The following is a 25,279-nucleotide window of genomic DNA, read 5'->3' as shown; positions in this document are numbered from 1 at the left end:
AAGTCATAGGTATTCACTGGATAAGTCAGTGGTAAAGTCTATAAAGTACTGTGTAATTATTTTGGGTCAAACCTCACTGTAACTGAATTACAGTGAGGTTCTAGCTATTAGGAGGAAGAAGGACCAGTTGAAGTTGTGCAAAGTTTGCACCTCACACTCACCAGGCTAATGCCTAGAAATTGTGCAGCTGTCAAAAAAGAAAGCATTGCCAAAAAGTGCTTGGCCCCTTTGTGATCTCCACAACAGTAGCTTTTCAGGAGAAGGCAAAACATTTCCTAACTTTTAATATAAGTAAATGTGAAATCACTTGTATTCCAAGTGATTTTAGAGCATAACCTTTTTTTTTCCTTTGGAAAGTGAAAATATGCTGCTGCTTGATTCCCAAGATATTGTTTTACAATAGTTTTAAGATATGATTTTAGACTAAAACATAGACTTAATAAAATATTTTTGGCAGACAGGTATATGCAGGACATTATAAGGCCAAACAGTCCCCAAAGAAAAGACTAAATTTTCAGATTTACTCTTCAGATTTACTATTTCTCTGAGGCAATTATCAACATTACCTATAAAACTCAGAAGACACATGTAGGCTTACTGGTTAGCTATACACTTACCAACATAGAAAATGACTACACTTACCAAGCACTTTATTAGGAAGACTGTACTAATACTGTTTACGGTCTTCATTTGCTCTAAAACAGCAATTCTTTGTGGTATGGATTCCACAAGATGTTAGTCATACACTGTGGTCTATGTTGACATGATTGCATCATGCAATTTCGGCAGCTTTTTCAGGTGCACTTTCATGCTGCGAATTTCCCATTCCACCACATGCCAAAGCTATTCTATTGGATTCAGCTCCATTGACTGAAGACAATAAAGAACACTAAACTCATTCTCCTGTCATTTGAGATGACTTTTGCTTTGTGATGTGGTGCATTATCATGCTTTAAGTAGACAGTGAAAGATGGACAAATTATGACTATGAAGGGATGTACACGGTCAGCTACAATACTCAAATAGACTGTGGCATTAAAGTGACAATTGATTGGTATTAATGGGCCAAAATTGTGCCAAGAAAACATTGCCCACACCACCTCCATCAGCCTGGACTGTTGACACAGGGCAGGCTGGGTCCAAGGATTCATGGCTATGTTTTCCAATCTTCAGCTGTCCAGTTATGGTAAGCCTTTGCCCACTGGAGCTTCAGCTTTCTGTTCTGGGCTGCCTGAATTAGAATCTGTTGTGGTCTTCTGCTGTTGTAGCCCATCCACCTCATTGTTTGATGTGTTGTGCATTCTGAGATGCTTTTCTGAGTTACCAAAACCTTTCTGTTAGTTTAAAGTAGTCTAGCCATTCTCCCTTGACCTCTCTTATTAACAAGGCACTTCCATCCATAGAACCGCCACTCAGTGAAGTTTTTTTCTTTATTGCACATTATTGTTGTGCATAGAAATCTGAGATCAGCAGTTATAAAAATACTCCAACCAGCGCTTCTGACACTAACAATCATGCCACGGACAAAATCACTGAGATCACACTTTTTCCTCTTTCTAATGGTTGACGTGAACATTACCTGAAGCTGCTGACCTGTATCTGCACGATTTGATGCCCTGCATTGCTGCCATATGATTGGCTGATTAGATAATTGCATTAATAAGTAGGTGTACAGGTGTTTCTAATAAAGTGCTCAGTGAGTGTATATGCATTTGTCAACACCATGACCCCTGGTTCCCATCGCCACTACTGTAAAGAAATCCAAATCAGCAAATTTCTCAATGAACCGCTTGACCCCAAACTTCTCTCAATAACTTTATTTACATCTCAACCATTTAATTATGGAGAGAAAAAAAAAAAACAGTGGAATTCTCCTTTAATCAAAATTGGTCCTGATCTTGCCAGCAGGTTCTGCAGCACTGCAAAAGTGATTGAGAGTGTGATTCAGTGCTGGAAGAGTTTAGCGAAATTCAGATGAGGTGTTATAACACAGCTTGTTTATTGTTCTAAGCTGGAAAAAGGGTCAGGGACCATGTTCTGGATGCAGCGTGGAACAGAGTGTCTGTGCTTTAAATGAAGACATATGAATGAGTAGCTTTAAAGTGATTTGTGGTGTCACTGGAAAAAAAAAAATCTAGAGAGCGCAACGAGTGCAGCCAACTGAAATTCACTTCAAATTAGAGAACAAGGCCCGTGAAGCTGAAGTAATCTGAAATAGATACTATAATGAATATGGATTTAAACAAAAACCAGAAACACACTTAGGATGTCATTTTTCACCATGATGCAGGGGCATGAAACTTTTTTTGACCACAATAATCATGACAGTGTGCAGGTTACAGTAGGCTGCACAGCTAAAATTGAGAGGGTGAAGAGGTCATAACGTAATGTTTTATTTTTTTAAATATGTAGAAAATAATTGAAATTTATATTAAAATTTACCTAAAAAGATAAGACAGATATAAGACATACATTTTTCATATTGCACAACTGTTAGCGTTCGTTTCGTTTACAGTACATAGTCACTCAATTCATTCACTAGAGGGGACATGCACCACTGCATTGTCAACTGAATAATATTTATGCAATTTTACTACTTTTTTGTGCTGTATACTATATTTTTATTGTTGTTTTAGTGTATCTTATTATTTATCTTCTTCTGTTTATGCATCTGTAAATAGCCTATGGCAATGCTTTGGCTCCTGTTTTGCTCTTTTGCTCTTTAATATTGCTCTGCAATAGAACTTTTCCTCTGGGATTAATAAAGTGATCTATCTATCTATCTATCTATCTATCTATCTATCTATCTATCTATCTATCTATCTATCTATCTACCTATCTATCTATCTATCTATAAAAACTGAAAATGTAAATAATATACAGCACTGTTTGAAAGTCAGAGACCACCCTTGTGTTTTATGTATTTCATTTTCTAGTCAAAACTGCCAAAGTACATTTGTCAGCATCAGAAAAAATAACAGATATATTTAACAGATGATTACATCAAAGCCACAACAACTAAATATACCTTATTTTTCAGTATTTAATGTGTCCAGTCTTTTCTTTATTACAGCGTCCATCCTTTTCAGCAGGGTTTCTTTTGGTTTTTCAGAGAAATCTGAAGCAACATTTTTCCAAACATCCAAAGTTCAGTCTTAGAAGTTGGTTGCATTTTCTGTTTCCCATGATCCAATTAATCCCCACTACAAATTTAGACTCATCAGTCCATAAAACCTCACTCCACATTCCAGTTTCACTCTTCTAGTGCAAAAATTCTTGTCTTAACTGGACAAGTAAGGGGTATATTTCTCCAAACATTCAGTCTTAGAAGTTGGTTGCATTTCCAGCTCATCACGATCCAAGTCTTCTCAAACTCATTCAGTGATGTTGAGATCTGGACAGTGCATCGTTCTGTAAATACCAGCAGCTTCTTTCTTTGGTTGTAAAAATTGTCTTCCTTTTTCTTAATAACAGCTTCTTGACAGCTACGCATCCTTTCAGACCCATAGTGCTGAGTTGTCTTCTCACAGTGGAAAGATGGACAGAAACACCTGTGAATTATTTTTTTTTAGATCTGAAGCAGCTGGATTTTCTCCTCTGTCTCAAAGATGAAAGCTTTAAGTGCTGTTTATCTGATGTAGACAGTTTCATGCTCTAGCAGGTCTTGTTACTTGTGGATCTTAAGTCTTCTCGAAAATATCTCCTAAAAAATGAGTAACTTGTACAGAATGGGCATTTTGACTGGAAATGAAATAAATGAAGGGTGCTCTTTTTTATTTTTTCCCACATTTTTTTTTTTCCCATGTCCATTAATTAATAAACCAGATGTTACCTGGACAGAACACAGATTATGATTATGTAATTATGATCCACCACTGGGCTGAACGATTCTGGCATAAATGGTAATTGTGGCTGTTTTTATGTGACAAAAGTCACTGCAGTTATTAATTATGATTAAAGAAGATTAGTGCATAGAACAGTCCGCAGAAAGGCCTGTGATTTCTCAGACCATGTGGGAACTTGGCATTTGCCAAGGTTTTATCAGAAACATCTGAGACTGGTCAATGCAGTAACATGCAGCGAATGCTACCAATTTGGCTGGACTGCTTGTTCACAAAAGCCAAAGGCAAAATTGAAAAGAATTCACAAATAATAAAAATAAAAATTTTATGTCTTATTGGTGTAGTAAAAATAAATATAGTGCTACTACAGGAGTGGCTGCATGATTCCTTCAGATATTAAAGATTACAAGAAAAGTTATTGCTGTATATCAATTGGTACATAACAAGTTTTTGAAAAGAATAACAGCTAGTTAAAACACATTTTAATTTCTCTAATAAAAATAGCATTACATATAAAATTTGGCCAACAACATATATCACGAAAAAAGGAAACAAAACCCTTCAATTGAACCTTTTTAAAGAAAACTTATTACTTAATTAATATGTTATTACATCAGTTTTGTGTTTGTCGTCCACATATATCGAAAGTAGCATTTATAGTAGCATATTTAACATGTTTATTTAAACTGTGTGCAATTTTAACCACTTAAATTGCAATTAATTGAATTGCAACATTTATATTCAGTAATTAAAACTCATTGTTCTGTAACTACTACAGATAAGTTAGTATCTACTATGAAATGAATGCAAGTTCTGTGGTCATGAGAGTGAAGAATTAAAGTCAGGACCCCTAAAAAGAACTTTAAGTACTATTTGACTGGAATTCATGTTACATGTGGAGGTGGGGCATGTTATCTTAAACAGACCCTTTGAAAGGTTTATTACTGATTCACAGTGCAGAAGAAATCTTGATATATAAGCTGCTGTAAGCTGCTTATGAGTTGAAAACATGGTGTGTAAACATGTCCAACAGTGAATTTAATCAGAATTTTTACACTCTCAGAAGGGTGATACCCTCAAAGAACGCTTCTTATACTGTTAGAAATAAAGGTTCTGTGCAGGTACATTTTTCATTCATCAAGGTACAAACAATCTAAATGTACCCTCGAAGGTACAACAGTGGTTTTAAGGTCCAACTGTGTCCCTTAAATAGGTTTTTCCCAAATGAAAAGTACATATATGTATCTTTTCAGAGCTGAATGTTTAAAACAGAGCAATACAATAATAAGCCTGGAGACGAGACGGGGTGTGTGGAGTCAATACAGCTTAGAAAATATCATTTCAATGGATTATAGTAGAATTATGTTCCCTGACTAAAGGTACTGAGATGTACCCTTGAGTGTTCCACCCCAGTGACAAGAGGGGTACTCCCCCTGTGATGGTCTCGTGCCTTATTTCTTAGAGTCTGGATTGCCTCCATACTTCAGAAAAAAAGTAAAAACTCCCTTTGACTCAGTTAATTCTCAGTGGTTAATACAGTGCTACCTTGAGTTATTTCTGTGGTGGGTAAAAGCTGACCGAATAAAAGGGACCAACATGAAGAATTCGGACGGGACAAAAATCACTGAAGATCTGTAATAATGCAAAAATGTTCCTGTATGAATCGTACCTTATATTTTAAGCGTTTAGAAAGTGGTGAAACTTACATGTCATCACTGTCAGAACAAAATCTCATATCTCCAAAATGATAACTTTAAAGAGAAGGAAAAAACAAACTTTACTTTTAATGGAAGTCAATGTAACCTGATGTTTTTCCCAAGTAATTTTGGGGCATTTCTTTTGGTCCATTCATCATGAAATTTACGCACAATGTAAAGGCCAAAAGGTACTTTCATATTATTTCAAAAAACTGAAAAGTGACAATAATGAAGGCCTAAGGTTTTGTTCTGACAGCAGTGATATGTTATTACGGTGTGGTGCTACTGTAATACAGTACACAGTATAAAATCTGCACCCCAGTATATACAGCCTTAGGCTCCTTCACAATGAAGCAGTGGGCAGAGCAAAGCATCAGCGAAGGAATCCGTGGTCAGAGGTGGTTTAATGAGGGTCAATGTGTGTCCTGTTCCGGGTGGACCCTCAACATACTGACAGGAAAGCTTTAGTGTGTGTGAGCGTGTGTGTGTTTCAGCAATGGTCATGCTGAGCAATGCAGACCCACTCAGCTACAACAATGATGGAAGCATTTTTGCGATTAATGGCAATGTTGAAGATGTATTAGGGGACAGTGGGACACAACCTGGTAAGTTTATGTTGTTCCAGCTAATCATAATTTATCCACAGATGCTCAGAATATTAATAAACAATCTGTTAATCTGGTGATCAAAGTAAAAAATAATCTTACTATAATAGACAACAATGTTGAATGTAAGTTAAATGAAAGTTAAGCATCTACAATGTACTGTCCAAATAAAGTGTTCAATACAGTTCCATGTTGTTTGGGCCATATGAGTGTTCTGACCTAAATATATAAAAACATATGCGTCAAAATAAACATGATCAGTGAAAAGTGGCTGTGTCAAACATTGTTTATTTACTTTTCACCACTAAGTAGAACTCTCAGCACCATACAATTGAAAACATTTATATATTAGTCAGAGGCCCATAACTTATTCCATTTCTTAACAACTGTGCACAACCTGGTAGACCATCAAATCTGACACCATCAGATAAAAGCACTGTCGTTAATCAGTGTGTTTACATGCACTCAATAATCCAATCACAATTGGATTTCTGCAGTTATCTTATCATTCAAAGGGACAACATACTCCATTTTCTTATATCAGAGCAAGGTGTAGAAATCTGATAAAGAGAGCTGGATTTTAGCTCAGTAATCAGATTTCTCAGTCCATGTAAACTCTTACTCTAATTTCTTTCGGATTTCTCAGTCTGCGCATGTGCGAAAACAGACGGCGGTGCCACAAATAAGCAAGCTGCTTTGCCGTGAGAAGCAGCAAAAAACTTATGGAGCAATGCTGAAACCAAATACATGCTTGACGAAATGAAGGATTTAAATATTTTTCATCTTCTAGATACTGTATGTTCATATTTTCTGGTAAAGTGGCGTGATGTTTTTAAAAAAAGCCACTGCAAGAAGTTTGAGTTTTACATTACATTTACGTCACGTCTTCTTCTGGGAGTTTATTGGCTGGTTGCAAAACAGAAATCTGATTACTGCCTGACTCATGTTTTACTATTATAAGATTACTCAAGTGTATGTAAACGTGTTGATTACTGACATGTCAGATTACTGACAAAATCTGATTTTCCACAGTTATCAGATTATTAAGTGCATGTAAACACATTTATTGAGAGAGAGGAAAACAAGGTCCACTTTTGCTTCAGATCTGAAAAAATCCCCAGAAATTGCATGATTGTGCTGGGAATTCTCCACTAAGTTTTCAGGCACAGAACGGCAGACTTCCAATAACAGCTGGACTTGGATTCCTGTAGTATTTCCATCATGATTTGTCATCAATGGAGCTAAAAAATGTTCAACTTAAATACATACATATATATATATATATTTATATATATATATATATACATACATATATATATATATATATATATATATATATATGTATATATATATATATATGTATATATATATATATATATATATATATATATATATATATATATATAAGCTCCACCCATCACGTCACTTTTGATGGATAACTCAACACTATGGGTCTGAAAGGATGTGTAGCTGTCAAGAAGCCCTTAATGAGAAAAGGAAATTTGCAAATAAAACAAATCGTCCTTGTCCAATGGAAAACATGAATCTCCTTTTTTGTGCAATTTTTACTTTTCTGCATCATTTGAGCTCAGCAGCTGTCCTTTACATTGTGTGACCATTAGAAACGTTCCAAAATTGCTTGGAATAAAATGTCTTTCCATTAAGTTACATTGAAGTTAAAGAATATTTTTGCCCTCTCCTGTAAAGTTACTATTTGGGAGATACTTGTTTTTCTTTGGACAGCGATGGAATAAGCTGCTGTTCTCAGTGGACGTTGACTGACCACCCCAGAGTCCAAAGCTCAACATCACTGAATGTGTTTGGGATTATTTTGATTAAGACAAAAAGAAAGTGTAGGAAAATATCTCTGCAAATTTCTTTGAAAAACTGAAAGCAAGTCTCCTGAAAAGAATAGAAGCTGTAAAGAAGACAAAGGGAAAATTGAAAAAGTGATATATTTAGTTGTTGAGGCTTCTGTGCAGTTTTCTGTTAAATACAAATTTGATGTTGAAAAATTTGTAAATGAATGGCTGCTTTGCCTGGAATTTAAATAAATGAAGGGTATCTTCTTACTTTTGCACAGTGCATTTATGGCATTGCATTGTTTTGATGAGTCTGTGCAAAAGTTTAAAAAAATGAACTATTTTGATTGGCTGGATACGGACCGCCATGTGGAGACTGTATTTCAGCTTTGCTACCTTTGTGAGTTGTTTATATGTTTTCAAATGGTGCTATATACAGACACAAAGAGGGGGATTAAAATAACATAGGTGTGAATCCTGTGACTTACACTGACTTACAATTACTAAACTGTAAATAAAACCACTTTTCACAAAAAAAAACTTACATTTGTGGGACGGTTTGCAGAAAATAATGCCATGAGAATAAAAGAAGATGACTACATTAAATATCAATGCTCCATTTCATCCCATTTTAGGTTGTACCCCTGTTTCCATAATAACAGGCATGCATTTAACAAATCTACTGTACTTGAATCTTATAATTGCATCTGAGTTACAGGTAGTGAAAAGGGTTAGTAATGAAGTGGCTGCAAAAGAAGTGCAGAGATGATGAATAATGAAAAACACTGACACTCTGTCATGTGAGAAGAGAGATTTTCTCCTGAAAAGTACTGCGAGCATTTCTCTCTAAAACACACACAGGCACGGATCAATAAAAATCCCACCGCTCCGGTTCCTCCGTATCGATTCAGACAGAATAAAAGAAGAGAGAATTTTTAGAATTATAACTATTTTCATTCTTGAACAATGACAGACAAATAGAAATTGATCTGTGTTATTTGAGCTCTTTTAAAAACCTGCCTTACTGCTGTATTTTCTTGTTTATGTTGGTTTCTTTGGATATGATATAATCGCGAGGAAAATCATGACATACTTTTTTTTATCATCTATCATCACTATTACACACTTAATAATGTAGCTCTTCAAGGGTTCTTTAGTAAAGAAAATGGTTTCGTTATAGAACCATGGACACTCAAAGAACCCTTTTCATGATTAAATGATCTGTTGCATGGTGAAAGTGTTCTTCAGATTGACAGTGAATGTGTTGGTATATGGTTCTGTATAGAACCTTTTTGAAGAGGGTTCTGCTATTGTAGCAAGCTTGACATCATAACAATAGAAGAACCTTTTTGGTGCCATATAGAACCCTTTTTAAAAAGGCCTACGTAGAACCATCTAAAGCACATTCTCCATCAATTTGAAGAGCTCTTTCATGATGCAAAGGACTCTTTAATCATGCAAAGGGCACTTTGAGTGGTAATGGTTCTATATAGAACTATTTTCTTTACTAAAGAACCATTGAAGAACCATATTTTTTATATGATTAAACAATCATAAAGGGTTTGTTTTCATTAGGTATGGCTTTTTATATGTAGTCAGATATTCAGAGCCACGATAAATCTTTATCTGTGGGAATTTTCCAGACAACATTATACGTCTTTACATGTTAACATTTCATGCAAAGGCTCAAAAAGAAGGTTTGATGTGATCACAATGGAAGACAATTCACTTGTGTCCTCATAAGACATGTCCTTCATCCAAGTATGGACTCTTCTAATCTTTTAAAGTGGTCCAGAAAGATCTGAAGCACAACTGACAGTACAGAATATTGTTCCTCATGTTATGTGCAATTACACATTTCCACCAGAGAGGTCTCCAAATCTCCAAATCCACAAATTGTCAAATCTTACAACACTGTAAAAGATGAAGTCAGCTCAACTTTTTAAAAGTTAACTTTTTTCACAGCTTTTTGGAGTGTCCCCAACTCAAACATCTAAGTTTAGTCAAAAGATCTAACTCACATTTCTTGGTACTGCATCCTAGTTAGGTAAAATCTTTCCATCACATAGTTTTACCAGGGCTATTTTTCCTTTTGGGCTCCCAGTTACAGATGGCTTTGGCATCACTGGGTTTTGAACTCACAATCACCTGATGTTGGGTAGTGAATGCAACCATGTATTAAACATTTATGGAAACAGAAATCAAAGGAATTTCAAGGTTTCTTGAGTGGTGCAAGCATCTAAGTCCTTACTCTCAATATCGGGGGCTTTGAGTTTGAACTCAAGTAATGCTAAAGCCTTCTGGGAGCTTAAAGTGCCACAGCCATCCATACCTGCAAGCCCAAAAGGAGTGGTGTGGGGGGTGCCTCTCATTTTTTGACATTACTCAAGGTGGCTGTACATGGCTCATATTATTGATAATAGGTTCCATGCTTCTCTCTCACACCAGTTACATTGTATTGTCATTATAAGCTAAAACAGAAGTCTCTGTCAGTGTGCAGCAGCACTTAGTGAAGCAGGTAACCTAAGAGATGACCTCACTATCTTTTTTTGTATCAGCATTACATATAGTTTATCTATCTCTCTAGACATCATGTGTATATGGTATCTTGCTATACTTTGTTTACCTAGTTTCATTTATGAAATTTTATGAGGATATGAAATATCAAACATTTATGTGGTGCTAGTTTTGTATGTAGGCCATTGCCTTGTGATGTTGCCATCCCACTCCCCCAATAAGACTAAATTTGTTCACCATTTATTACCATTAACATTGTATTCAAACTATATTTCACTTAAAATATGTTATTTAGTAATATTATTAATATTATTAATACTTATTAATTCATATTCTTTACCAGGCAAATTTGGTTATAACCTTAGAAAAATTAAAAATTGTTTAGTTTTTCACCGCTTTTGCTGTTTTTGTAGTTCTTTTTATAGGTATTATTGTCACTGTTGTCACCAGGTCAGGGGGCCTCCAAAGATGGACATGCCCAGTGGCTCCATAACACCATCATCTGTCCCCCAGCTTGTAATTCAAAATGTCTTTAAGATAATGAAAAACATACATTCAGTCAGGTGTGTCTAGACGGTTGACTGGCTTTGTACAGCACACAGAGATCAAGCTGAGAAACTCTGACATCTTCCTTCCTTTAATTTCAGTCTTCACTGCAACTCAGACAACCTGCGCTGTTAGAAAGTTCAACATGGTGCTGAGAAGCTGCTTCTTTCTCCCCTGATAAGTGCTCTGCATATTCAACATGATGTACAGTGAGCTTTCTTATTGTATGCAAATGAAGTGGATTCTCCGTGCGCTGTAAGGAGGCGGGAGAGGGGGTTCAGCTCCAAGCACATCCTGAGGTAATCAACACTTCTCTGCACTCTCACATCACTCTCTCTCTCTCTCTCTCTCTCTCTCTCTCTCTCTCTCTCGCTCTCTCTATCTATCTATCTATCTATCTATCTATCTATCTATCTATCTATCTATCTATCTATCTATCTATCTATCTATCTATCCCCTTCCACTTTCATTCTTTTTCTCTTTTTTATTCACCTTTCTTTTTTCTCACTCTCCTACTCTCTCTGTTTTTTTTTCTCCCTTTCACTCTTATTCTTACTCTTTCTCTCTCTCTTTCTTTCTCTCTCCTTCTGCTCTTTCACTTTTTCTATTTTTTGTTCTTTCTTTGTATCTCTATTTACCTTCTTTCTCTCCTTCTGTCACCTCCACCTCTGTTTCTCTGTTGTTCTGTCTTCTCTATTTCTCTCATTGTTTTTCTCTTTCTCTCTTTTTTGCTTTTTTCTCTTTATCTTTCTCTCTCTTTCTGTCTATCTCTATTTTCTTTCTTTTTTTCTCCCCCTCTCGTTCTTTCTCTCTGTCCTTCTCTAACTCTCCCTGTATCTCTCTTTCATCTTATCTATTTCTTCAATTCACTCTTTCTCTTTCTTTTTTCTCTTATTCTCATCTTCCTCTTTCTTTCTTTCTTTCTTTGTTTCTTTCTTTGTTTCTTTCTTTCTTTCTTCTTCTCCCTCTGCCTCTTCCTTTCTCTCTCTCTTTCATTCTACCTCTCCCTCTTCCCTCACTCTTTCTGCTGGCTCTCTCTGTCTTTCTTATTCTCTTTCTTTCTTTCTTTCTTTCTTTCTTTCTTTATTTATTTATTTATATTTTTATTTCTTGTCTCCCTCTCCCCTTCATCTCCTCTCTCTCTCTCTGTCTGTCTATCTTTCTCTGTCTGTCTCTCTGTCTCTCTCTCTCTCTCTCTCTCTCTTTCCATCCAGCTGGTCAGTCCTCCTCAGTCTTCCACTGTTTCTCCTTTTTCTAATTGATAGAAACTTTTTCTTCCCTTCACCATTTATTTATTTATTAACTGCAATCCCCTGACATTGAAGAGGAAAGCTGAGAAAAAATAGAAATAAAGGAAGTGTGAGGAGGAGGAGGTGTGTGTGTGTGTGTGTGTGTGTGTGTGTGTGTGTATGAGGGGTGGGCTAAGACCTTGTAAAGATTGTTTCGAACACATTTCCTACTGAGAATTTTTCCTTTTTTTTGCGAACTCTTTCTTTCGGCTAATCACAATGGAACCTATTAGCGCTTGACATTTTTATCCGGGAGCCAAAGACGGGGCGCTGTGGAGCCAGGCGGGGGCTAACGGGCTAACGGGCGCAGACCGGGGCACCTGGGGGCCCACCTGAAAATCCAATACCTGAGCCCTCTCGACCCACCACCCCCCAACTCCCCCCTTCCTCCAGCACACGGACACCATTGATTTCTTGTCAGGGCAACAGAAGTTTTCAGAACACGCTGGGTGCTTGGGGTTGAGGGAGAGGGAGAGATAGAAGAAGGAAAGGAGAGAGAGAGAGAGGAAAACATAAGAAGAGGTGAGAGAAATCTTAATTAGAAGAGTGGTGATAGTGGATTTATACACATTACTGAGAAGAGGCTGCTCAGTGAAAATGAAGGGAGGAAGGAGTGGAGGGCATGTGAGGTGGACAGGAATAGAGGGATTAGTGAACGACAAGCTGAAGTGGCAGACAGATTCTGGTTTTGCATTTAAATGATTGAGTGTAAAGAATCTCTGCACTGACATCACTGCATTCTTTCTGCCAAGGTTGGACTTCCAGAAAGCTGCTGAAGTCTAATTGAATCTAATGAGAAACTGTAGCACTTAGTTTTGGTAAAAATATTAATATTTTGAATGTGATATATTTTCATTGTGATATATCATTTATCATAATTATTTTGCATACATGTGAAAGGTCACACTGTTTCACACATCAGGTGCCATTTTCACTGAGCTAGCATGTTAGCATGTTGGCAAACATGTTATTCTTTCCAATCTGACCAGATTTTAGAAAATACAATTCACACTGTAAAAAAAAAAAACAGAACCAGGCAGAGGTTAATGCCCAGGGGTGCCAAAACTTTTTCTCAAATTGCATTGCTTGTGGTGGGCTGAAAGCCTAAAGAGAAAAACCATATACAGATAAATTAGATTCCAATCAAGTTTTTAATGCATTTTCTAATATTTCACTTTATTTTGTTACTAAAATACTTCAAAATTACACACTTAAAAGGAAAATAAGAATTAAATAAGTCATATATAGTATTAAAATGTTTGTCCTTTCATTGGTTGAGAAAGTGGGGTTAACTTTGGGGCAGGCCAAATCAAATGTTCTCAGTGACCACTCATTGGGCAGCCCAGATTTACCCCTTTTAGGCTTAATTAAAATAATATTAATAATACAAATATGAATTTAAATTTCTCCCAATTATAATGCAATCAAAAGTTATAGAACTGTTCACACATGTGGACAACATGCAGGTGTTTGCGAAATTAAGATTGATGAAAAATATTTAAAAAGTATTAAAAATCAGAAAGGAACACTGGGACATTATAATGCCCCTGTACTGTACTTATTAAGCCTTAACAAGGAAGTGGCTGGTAATTACCAAGCTGCTTAGTACTATATTATTAAGCAGTAACTGGGGCAAATTGAGTATTTTCCTTGTGTATTTCAAGCATTTTAGAACTACTACTTTTCTGCCTGCTTATTCCTACATTATTAAGCAGCAGTGAATGAATTATGCATATTTTAGAGTATTTATAATACTCTTCCATGTGTTACACAAGTAAAATGCTTACCCTTACTACTGCTTGATAATGTAATAAGAAGGAAAAAGTAATTAACAAGCTGCTTATTTCCACATTATTTATCAGTAACTAAGGGAAATTCAGTGCTTCCCTTGTGTATTACAGATTACCTTTTGTACAACATTTTAGGAGTCCATTATACTAAGTATTACACAAGTGTCTGGTAACTCATCATGCCAGTAACTACTAATAACTACTAATTACCTTTTTTATTCCTACATCATTAAGCAGCAACAAGAATAAATTATGCACATTTCAGAGTACTTATAATGCTCTTACATGTTGCTGTTACACAGGAAAAATGCTTAATTTACACTTATTACTGCTTAGTAATGTAGTAATACAAATGTAGTATTACAAATTATAATCTTTTGCACAACAGGTGTCCATTATTATGACTATTAAACAGATATCTGGTAACTTATCACACCAACAATTACTAATTGCATTGCTGCTTAATACTGTATTATTAATCAGTAACAAAAGTGCATTATGCATATATAAAAATGATTACTAAACCCTTATTAACGCTTAATAATGTAATAATAAGCAGCCACATATTAACAAATTGCTAATTACTATGTTATTAAGCAATAACTAAAGCAAATTAATGTGTATTAGACATTGTAACCTTTTGCACAACATTTTAGGTATCCATTTTATAATTTGGTGAATTACCTGGCTGCTTATTATTACATTGTTAAGCAGTAACAAGGATGAATTATTGTTAACACTTCTTGCTCTTACTAAATCTTATCATTCCAGCAGTTGGTAATTAAACAGGTAATCATTTTTAATCACAAACTAGATTTTTCATGTTGTTCTTATTTATAAATTATCACTGGTGGCCAAAAAATGCCATATCAGTGCATCCGTATGTATAAAAATGCACAAAGAGACAGTGTTAGTGATGGATAGAGAGAAGAGGAAGGGAGGGGTGATGAGTGAGTTTTCTTTTGTGTATGTGTGCGGGGGCAGCCTGTGGGGTGGGCTCTCTTAGGCTTTGCACTGTTGAACTCATTACTAAGCATTACCCTCTAAAAAAAACTCTGCTACTCTAATTGCCCAATTTAGGGCTGCAGGTGGTCACGGTGCCGCAGTTCAGCTCACTCCGGACCCCTTTCATCCGTTTTTACGACTCTCTCTTTCCCCTGCTCTCGCCCACTCTCCGGCCGCTCCACGTGCTGTGTGGCCATCGAACGCACTTCTAATTCTTGCAGTGACTGAGAGAGAGGGACACACACACACACACACACAGAGGCACAGTTAGAGTCGCGTCCTTGACGGGTTTGTGCACTTCAGAGAACAAACATTTCACAGGATGTGTGTGGCTGAGCGAGCACAGCGACAAAGTTATGGCACAACTTAAAAAAAATAAAAAAGCAACTAAAATATTAAAAGAACACAGATTAACAGATTAAAAAAGAAGGAAAAACACAAATGCAGAGGTATGGAGTAACATAGAGTAAGATTAAGAAAGAAAAAAACTAATAAACAAACAAACATATATTAAGATATAGAGTAAGATTAAGAAAGAAAAACTAATAAACAAACATAAATGTATGGGGTAACATTAAGAAAGATAAAACTAATAAACAAACATATAAAGATATAAAGTAACATTAAGAAAGAAAAAACTAATAAACAAAACTATATAAAGATATAGAGGGACATTTAAAAAGCAAAGCATAATAAACAAACATATAAACATACAGATTATTATAGGAGAGAAACAACAAATAAACAAACAATTATAAAGATATAGAGTAAAATTAACAAAGAAAAAAATAATACATATAAAAAGATATAGAGGAACATTAGGAAAGAAAAACATTTAAAAAACCAAACAAAAAACCACAAATGGTAAAGAGCAACATTAAGAAAGGAATACAAAACAAAGCGAACAAATGATGGTAAAAAGGCCTGGAGTGATGATTAGGAAAGAATAAAAAAGAATAAGCAAAACACATGCAAAGGTATGAAATATCTTCAAGAAAACAAACAAACAAATAACACATACAAAGGTATGGTGTGATGATAAGGAACAAATAAACAAATAGGCAAAGTACATGCAAAGTTTCATACAAAGGTATGCAGTAACTTAAGAAAGAAATAAAAGAACAAATAAATAAATAAACAAACATGTACAGGGGTATACAGCAACATTAAGATAGAACATGAAAAACAAAAACAAAATATATACAAAAGTACAGTTTAATATAAAAATCTAAAAAAAAAAACATTAAAAAAACAAAATATAGGTATGTAGGTATGGACTAATGGACTAACTTTTGGAAAGGCAATTAAAAATCAACAAGCAAAACATATTTAAAAAAATGCAGAATGACGTTAAAGAAGAACCAAAAAGGCAAAAAAACAAAAACAAATAAAAAAAAAAAACAAAGCACATATAAAAGTTATGGAACAACATAAAGAAGGAAATCACTAAGAAATCATATTGAGCACATTTGCCTTTGAAATTTGCATTTTTGAAAACATCTGATTTTGTATTAAGTAAGAAAAAGAGACTTGCAAATACCATGTTTTGTTGCAAAGGTATGGTGTAATACTTTTCAACAGTCAGCCTCAAGTTGAAGAAAGCATCCTTCTTAGTAAATTCCAAAATTGATACTTTTGTTTTCCAAACTATTATTAAAAGTACAAACTTTTTTGGACCAAATTTGGTTTAAACAGCTTCTAGTAAGAGCTGACATCACAACAAGGGTATTAAGTGCATAGAATTTGTCATTATTCCCAAAATATGGCTTTTGTCAGAAAAAGATTTCAATTTTGTACTTGTTTCTATGAAAAACAATGATATCTAAGCATCATTCTATTTGATATGTTACATTACTGTAAAGCAAACAATATATTTTGGAAGGCTAGCTGTCCCCAAACTTTTGATGGACAATGTAGTTGTCAAAAGCCTATGATTTACTGCAAGACCCTGAGCTCCTGCTTCTTCCTGCCTCTGAGATTTGCAGTGCTGCCCCTGTCCCCCCTCTGAGCTTTGCGCCGCCTCGAACATCCACCCCCATTTCCATCTAATGCCCCAAAATGCCCCCTTACTGTACACATATCCCAGCACTTACAACTGAGGGGACCTGGTGTGGCCCACCAGCCCCTTTCTGCCTTGCCCCAAAACCGCAGGCAACTTCTCGGACGAGGGACGCAATTAGCTCAGCGTGCTAACAGGGCCTAGCGGGCTGTCACATGGCCCCCGTGTCTCTGATCTGGTCTCAGGGAAATGATGTCATGCTCCACAGTGCTCTTTGAAGAGGTGTGTATTTACGAGGGGTCAATCGCTGTAATGGTGGCTTCAGTCCAGCCGCGGCGGTGTGACCAAATTTAATACCCTCGCCTCAATCCGGAACCCTCTGAACGGCGTTTAAAGCCGCTAATTTATGTGCCTGCTCCTCGTTTTTTTCCGAAAAATGGAAAAAGAGGCAAAATATATAAAAATTTATAGGCGACCACAGAGGCAGTGTTTAACTGATAATATATTTTGGGCAAAAATTATCGGGGCCTCGCCGAGCCCAAACGGCAAACTGGGTCAGTTTTAATAACCCCGTCCCAGCAATTAGAAAGATTTAAAAGGTCCAGAAGAACAAAAATGGCACCTTGCTCTCCACCCTTTCCCATTCTTCGGGGTCCAAAACCTCCTCGCCGTTGACCGAAAGGTTTGTCAACAGCCCATCCGCCGTTTATAAGGACGATTGATGGACCTGGAGGATATACGAACAGACACAAGCCCCTCATCTATCTTGACGGAGGGGGGACGTGGTCCGCCGACAGGACGGGAGGAGGAATTACACGCGCGAAACGAAACTCGGCGGGCCCTCATAAATCACCCGCGCCCAGGTACGGCATGAAAGCCCAGTGGTAGCTGTCAGCCTCCGATTTACTGCAACCCACTGCTATTGCTTTTCCTTAAAATATATGTACATGAGGGGTTGCGCTTGTACGGCCGAGAGGGCCAAAAGAATTTATGAAAGGAAATAGCTGTACATTTACTTCTGTGTTTTATGGTATTTTCCAGGGAAAGTGTCACGTTCCATCGGTTGGTGGGAATTGGATGGTAGGGAGCAGGAAGGAGAAACTGATGACAACATCTGGATGTGATTTGGTGGGGATGTGGGTGAAATATGAAATCGAAAACGGGCCCCGCAGAAACACACATTTCAGCAGCTGACCACGCAGGTCAATTTATTATAATTAATATCATCTTAATGGTAGCTTCTGAGTGACAAAATTATTCGGTTTTAATTTTCATAATTCTTTTCTCCCTTTGTTTTGCGGTGGGGAGGGGGGGTGGACTGAGAGTTTCCAGACTGTGAAATAATCCCCTTTTCATGGCTCTCTGTAATACAGCATGCAGTGAGTCTGGACAAATGAAGTCTTAAGCTTATGGTAAAACAATAAATAAACATATGTTGCATTTATTATTATGAATGCTTACTTTCTGTGGTAGTTCAATGACTGCAGTACATTGCATGGAGACCATGTAAAGTATATGTAGTAGCTGATAATATGTAGATTGTAAAATATATGTTAAAATATATATGCAGTATATACTATGTTGCTGCTGTCAGAACAAAACTCATATCTCCAAAATGGTAACTTTACAGGAGAAGGAAAAAACATACTTTACTTTCAATGCACGCCATTGGAACCAGACAGTTTCTTTGATCCAATCATCATAAAATGTAAACATAATGTAAAGGGCAACGATAATTTTTAAATTATGTCAAAAACTGAAAAACAGCAAAAATAGAGATATGAGGTTTTGTTCCGAAAGCATATATGCATGTCAATAGTTGACATTGGTTGCATTTTCTGCTTCCCACAAACCCAGTAATCCCAAACGCATTCAACAATGTTGAGATCTGGACCCTGGGGTGGTCAGTCCATTGTTCTGAGAACTCCAGCAGCTTCGTTTGATTTCCAAATCGTTTTTGTTCATTTTCTTTTCCAGTAAGAGGTTCTTGACACCCCTTTAGGCTCATGGCATTGTGTTTCTCTTCTAACAAATATAAAAGCTTTAAGTACTGTTTATCTGATGTGGACCATTCTGGTGGTCTTGCACAGTTGTTAGTATTCCCATTTTTCCTTTTAATTCTTTCCAGCTTTTACATTCCCATTCTTTATGCATGTGTATTGTCTGATATCTCATCTCCTCAGACATGTCCTCCTTTGAAATTAATAACTGGCACTTAATGGTCATTTTGACTGGACAATTAAATTATTGAAGTAAAAATTGAACATGACAAAATGTTTATATTCTCCAGATCTTTCAAACAGTAGGAGAATAGCTCAGGGTGACATGGATAAAAAAAAAAAAAATCACTTTAAAAGTTCTTCTGATCTTGTATTTTACTTCTAATATTCACTCTGTTGTTCTTTTAATCTTCCACAGTTTCCACAGTTTCCCACTGGTGAAACATGGGGATCTCCACAGGCCCTCGTGGGACGCCAGCAAAAAGCTGCAGCTCGCGCTGGCAGTTAGAATGAATAATGGAATAACAATGGATCAAACGAAGAGAAACGTTTTCCCAAACTGAGAGGCAGAAGGAAAGAAAGTGACAAAAAAAGAGAAAGAAAATGCAAGGGCTTCTTTGTCACATATTAAAGTATAGACCCGTGGCCTCCGGGGGCCGGCTTGTGTGGGACGTTACCCGCCGGGTCCCCTCCTCTCTGAAGTATGGAGGAACAGAGAGAGGGGGCTGAAATGTCTGGAGAGAACATCAGTGATGTGTTCCCCAAAGGCTGAGCTTATCAAAGAGTGTGCGTCACAGCTGTGTCACTCATACAGTGGAATACCATCAATACATATCTAATAACTGTGAGTCTATAGCAGTTATTACACTAATAACTGTCACAAAGCTTTGCTCTATTTGCTGTTTACTAATGAATTCGACTAAATCCTCGAACCTCAGAGTTTGACATGTTGTCACACAAACACACGCAGTCACTGGTGTTACCAATCATCTTTGGTGTTACACATTAGAAAGGTAACACCAGTGACATTTTTTGCAGCTACAGAGCATCAAACCACATGTTGTCAATCATGGAATATCCACTAAAATATGTAATTTAATCTATTTTTATTCTATTTTTTTTCACAATTACCTAAGAATAAGGTCATACCAGTGACTTCATATGAAATCATAGGCTAAATGAGAAAATTTCTGATAACTGAAAAGACACAGTGGACTTACCATGTGCTTTTTTCATAGATCCTCAGAAAATAGGTAAAAGGAAGTCGTAATGTCATCAGTGTGATTATTATTTCAAAATAAGAGATTTTTTGTTACGCAGTAACTCCAGTAACATGACTCCTGGGGACAACAACTTTCATTACATACTTTATAATGTTTATTTGGCATTTGCTTTCTTTATGTCATGTAATTCATATATTTTCATCAGATTATTGCAGTTAAAAAGGCATAAAAACACGTTTTTTACTTCAAAATATGGCCTCAGCCTTTACACATGACTGTGGGGACAAGCACGTCTGTGGTGCTTGGAATCCTGTATAATTGGTTTATAAACCAATATTGTATATATATGTCTGATGTGTTATGGCATCCTTTATATTTTCTATTTCTTTTTTTTTTTAAATCATGCACAAAAAATGACAGAAAAATACCATGTTTAACTTAAATACTTTAGCATGTCACACACACACACATGCAAACAAACTTAAAAAACTGGAATCACATATCAGTCATTAATTAATGTTTTTTATCAATAACTTACGTAGTGTATATTTCTATATAGACACAACAATTACAGCGAGAATATATGTTCATGTCATAAAATAATAATATAATAATATGATTTTAACTATTTTAACTATATTATCACTATAACCTTTGTAGTCATAACTTACCACAGAGACATCTACTTGATCACCACTTTTCAAATAAAAGGCATTTTGGACATTAATTTTATTGTTCACTAATGATGCATTTTTACATTCTTATTTGCTTCAACTTATTCATTTTTCAGAATCAGGAAAAAAAAACATATTTAACATTAAATTACACAAAAGCCTTCACCACTACTTGTATGTGCAGCTTTACTACAGCTTCCATTCTTTTCAGGAGACTTTCTTTCAGTTTTTCTGAGAAATCCGAGGGAATATTTTTATTTTTCAAAACCTCCAAATTTTTCTCTAAAATGTTGCATTACTGGTTTGTATGTATTTTGCACACATATGCAACATGTAGCCTATTTACAAAGTAAACTTAAAAAATAACAAAAATAAATCTTAGCTTATTTACATGCATTAATGATTGATTTTATTAAATGGATATATAATATATATGTGTGTGTAGCATAATGCATATATATATATATATATATATATATATATATATATATATATATATATATATATGTGTGTGTGTGTGTGTGTGTGTAGCATAATGCATGGCTTACAAATGACACACCAGATTAGTTATGAAAACCTCTTCTTGTTTGGACAGGGGCTCCAAGCAGGCCTGCAGGGGAAATAGTGGGAGAGGAAGAGATAGAGATTATAAAGCCCAGCCAATGTCTGGCACATGCAGAAGTGTACAATATCTGTATCTCAGAGACTTTTTACATCTGTAAATATCTGGAAAATAGTATACATTATTATCATTTTTAAAAATGAATCATTTAAAAAAAAATAATACTTTTTTATTACAAAATGATGGTAGTATGAGTAAAAGCATGTGTGTTTGATTTTGATGTGCATGTTGGAGCATTAAGCTGTGTACAGTTGTTACAAGCTTTGAAGTGTGGCCTGTTTTATTGACCGAAAATAGCACAACCTCTACATGAAACAAATTTAAATGTAGCGTTTTTCTGTAAATTTTAGTGCACAATTACTATTTCTTCTCTTATTTGAGTTGAAGATAATATTGAAAAAACATTAAATATAAATGCACCATTACTTTTGGACAGGCCATTCTTTTCTAATATGTTAAGTCCAGCAAACAGTCATTGTGTATTAAAATGTGCATATTTGTGAACTTAGAAAATGAACAAAGCATTTTGTTTATCCTTGGATGTCCAATGTTTTCCACACAGCTGTATGTTTATGTGTGTGAGGCTGCGTTGTGAAGCCATGTCAGCTTTTCTCCAAACTCCGAGCAGTGTGTACAGTGTCCCAGCGGGCTCATGAAGGAGACATATATAACTCAGGCCATGAGAATGCAACCGTAATCACAACAACTTGCAGCCAGAATCAGAAAAGCTCATTACTGATTCTAATAATTAGTATCTTCTTCTTCTTCTGCTTCTTCTTCTTCTTCTTCTTCTTCTTCTTCTTCTTCTTATTATTATTATTATTATTGTTATTATTATTATTTATTTATTTATTTATTTATTTTTTCTGCCAGATTTTTGCCAGCTAATTCATTCGGCAGTTTTGGAGATGTCTACATCAATGTTCTTTCCAATTGGGAATGATGTTCTTGTATACAGCTTTTTCAACAGATGTACAGCTTTCATACAATCATCATTAAAACATCACTTTTTCCCAGAAGAATAAATTGGGTCTAAAAGTTTGCTCACCCTTATGTCACATTGATACATGTCCCTTAGTAACACCCTAGTAACCATGTGGGGAACCATAGCAATCACCTAGCAACACCCTAGCAACCTCCTAGCAACCACCTAGCAACTACCTGGGATACCATAAAAACCACTTGTCAACACTTTTTCAACCAACTAAAATACCTTTGGCAACTGCTTAGCAACACACTTATGCTGTGTAATCACTCTGCATTTTCTTCAAGAACTGCACTTTTCTATTTGGTTTATTTATTTATTGTGATTATTAGCCCATTTTCTTTACACATCAACGGTTTAGGGATATTTTTTGCCCCTTTTTTGTTAAAAAATGCAAAAGAAGTCGTGGTTATCATTGCTGATTCACAATTAATTATTTCTCACTCATAGCTAATGCTGATGAATACTATGTAAAGTGTGGATGCTAAACATTCGATCCATACATGTGTTTGCAAGTAGAAGAGGAATTTTTTTTATTATAAATTAAATTTGCTGTCTTTTTTCACATTGAAACATTGACTTGTATCTGTGTATACAGAATATAAATCAAATGTGACCATATTCCCTCTGTAATTCCTCATAATTGTGTAATTACACTTCGTATAGCTAAACAAAAACCTTTTAACATCTTAGGATTTACAAGCTTCAGGCCAAACGAGTTTTATAATAGTTTGGAAAAGAAAACTGTTACATGTAGGGATGGGCTAATGATCAGGACAGTGCCCAGAGGAATCTGGCTGCCAGGGGCATTGGGGGTCCTTAGACCTCAAGTCCCAAAGTTGCTGAAGGACTGGTGCTAGTCCAGTTAGATGGACCATTAGCCTTTAAATGTGTGGTAACTATGAGCTCCTCAGCCCATAATCTACCACCATATTTAAAACAGTAAAAGGCCTCCAGCATCAAAAATATGCAGAAATATAACTATAAAAAATAATCTGGATTGTTTGCATTTACTATTTTCCAATGCTTTTAAAAGTGTACAAAAAACACATTTTTAAAGTTTTTTTCAGGTGTAGTCTTCTTTTTATGTTAATGTTTTGCATGATTTTCATATTTTGGGGGTGGGGGCACATGCAAGCCATCTTGAGACATAGTGGTGCCCAATAAGGCTTGTTTTTAGAATTTACCACTTTTTTAACCCATTAAATGGTCAGGTTCAAAGTTGTATTACACACTTCTATAACCTAATAGCTCAACCAGTTTGCACTGAAGTCCCTGTAGTTACTGAATAATAAGCCTTAATGTGTAACAAGCCTGGGATTTTAAGGATTTAGCATTATTAACATTACATATGAAAACTCAAAAGACACGTGTCGGTTCACTAGTAGTAAAGTAAATAAAATAGCCATATTTGTGTTGTAGACATCACAACCCCTAACTCCTATCACCACCACTGTAAATAAATCTACAATGAACCATTTCACATCAAACCACTCTTAATGACCTTGTTTACCTTTTTTACAATTTTTCATGCAGACATTTTGAAAAGAAATGATGGAGTTCCTCATTTAATAGAAAAATATCAGTGAGAGTTTTAAAGAGGGTAAACTGTGTAATGTTTACTGTGTAATGTGTACCGTGTTTGTCATGAGAAGTAGATTGATGTTAATATTTTATTATGATATGATAAATTTGTCATTTGTAAATGAACTGAATGTTATATCGGTGCTCAGATGGTGCTGCAGACATGTTCGTAGCAGTGTGTGTGTGGATGTGCTGCTGTGTTGGAGTTCTTATGTGTTTTCGAAGCTCAGCTCAACTTCGCTTCCAGCACATGACCTCTGTCCAGCTGGTGATTTTAGCGTAACTGCAGCGTGCGCTCGGCCCCGGAGGTGGAGCTCCTCCTAAAACTCCCCCTGATGACCTGCAGACCCTTACTGAATGGGTTAATGCCAGACCACCTCCCCTGACGCACACTCATACACACACACACTGCATATCATGCGTGAAGAAGCACATCTTCTACTGAGAAAGTAAATGTTCACAGTGCTCAGTGGCAATTCACTTACACGACTGTTCAAAAGTCTGGAAAGTTTCGATTAAAATAAAACCAGTTTGGTTGTTGATAAATATACACTGTTAAAAAAGATGGTTCTTCAAGAGTTCTTTAGTAAAGGCAATGGTTCTGTGTAGAAATACAAACACTTAAAGAACCCTAAGACCGCAATTTGCAGCAAAACAGTAGGTCACTTCTAGCCTTCATAACTTCAGAACAGTTTAAGATACAAACATGATCCACATGTCACAACATTCAGCAGACCCTCCCCTAACTAGTGAGTAATTCGGCTTGGAATATCACCTAAAATCCTGATATTATTGCTCTGCTGTTTGGCCTTCATATTCCAACAAAGGGTTTAAACAGCGGCATGATTCGTGTGATGCTAACGTCATTTTGGGCTGTGTGAAACAAGATCTCTCTCTCTCTCTCTCTCTCTCTCTCTCTCTCTCTCTCTCTCTCTCTCTCTCTCTCTGGGACTGAAATAATGCCTTTAATTTGTGGGAAAACATTTACATTCCCATTCTTGTCCTTCACAACCACAAAATACAGGAAATGTGGAGTGTCTGGGGGAATCCATGTACAGTATACAAAACATAAACTATTCTACAGATACAGTTAGGTAAA

This window comes from Colossoma macropomum, unplaced genomic scaffold (assembly GCF_904425465.1).
Source record: "Colossoma macropomum unplaced genomic scaffold, Colossoma_macropomum, whole genome shotgun sequence".
NCBI classification, from domain to species: Eukaryota; Metazoa; Chordata; class Actinopteri; order Characiformes; family Serrasalmidae; genus Colossoma; species Colossoma macropomum.
The sequence above is the reverse complement of the archived record's forward strand: the minus strand, read 5'-3'. Positions refer to the sequence as shown.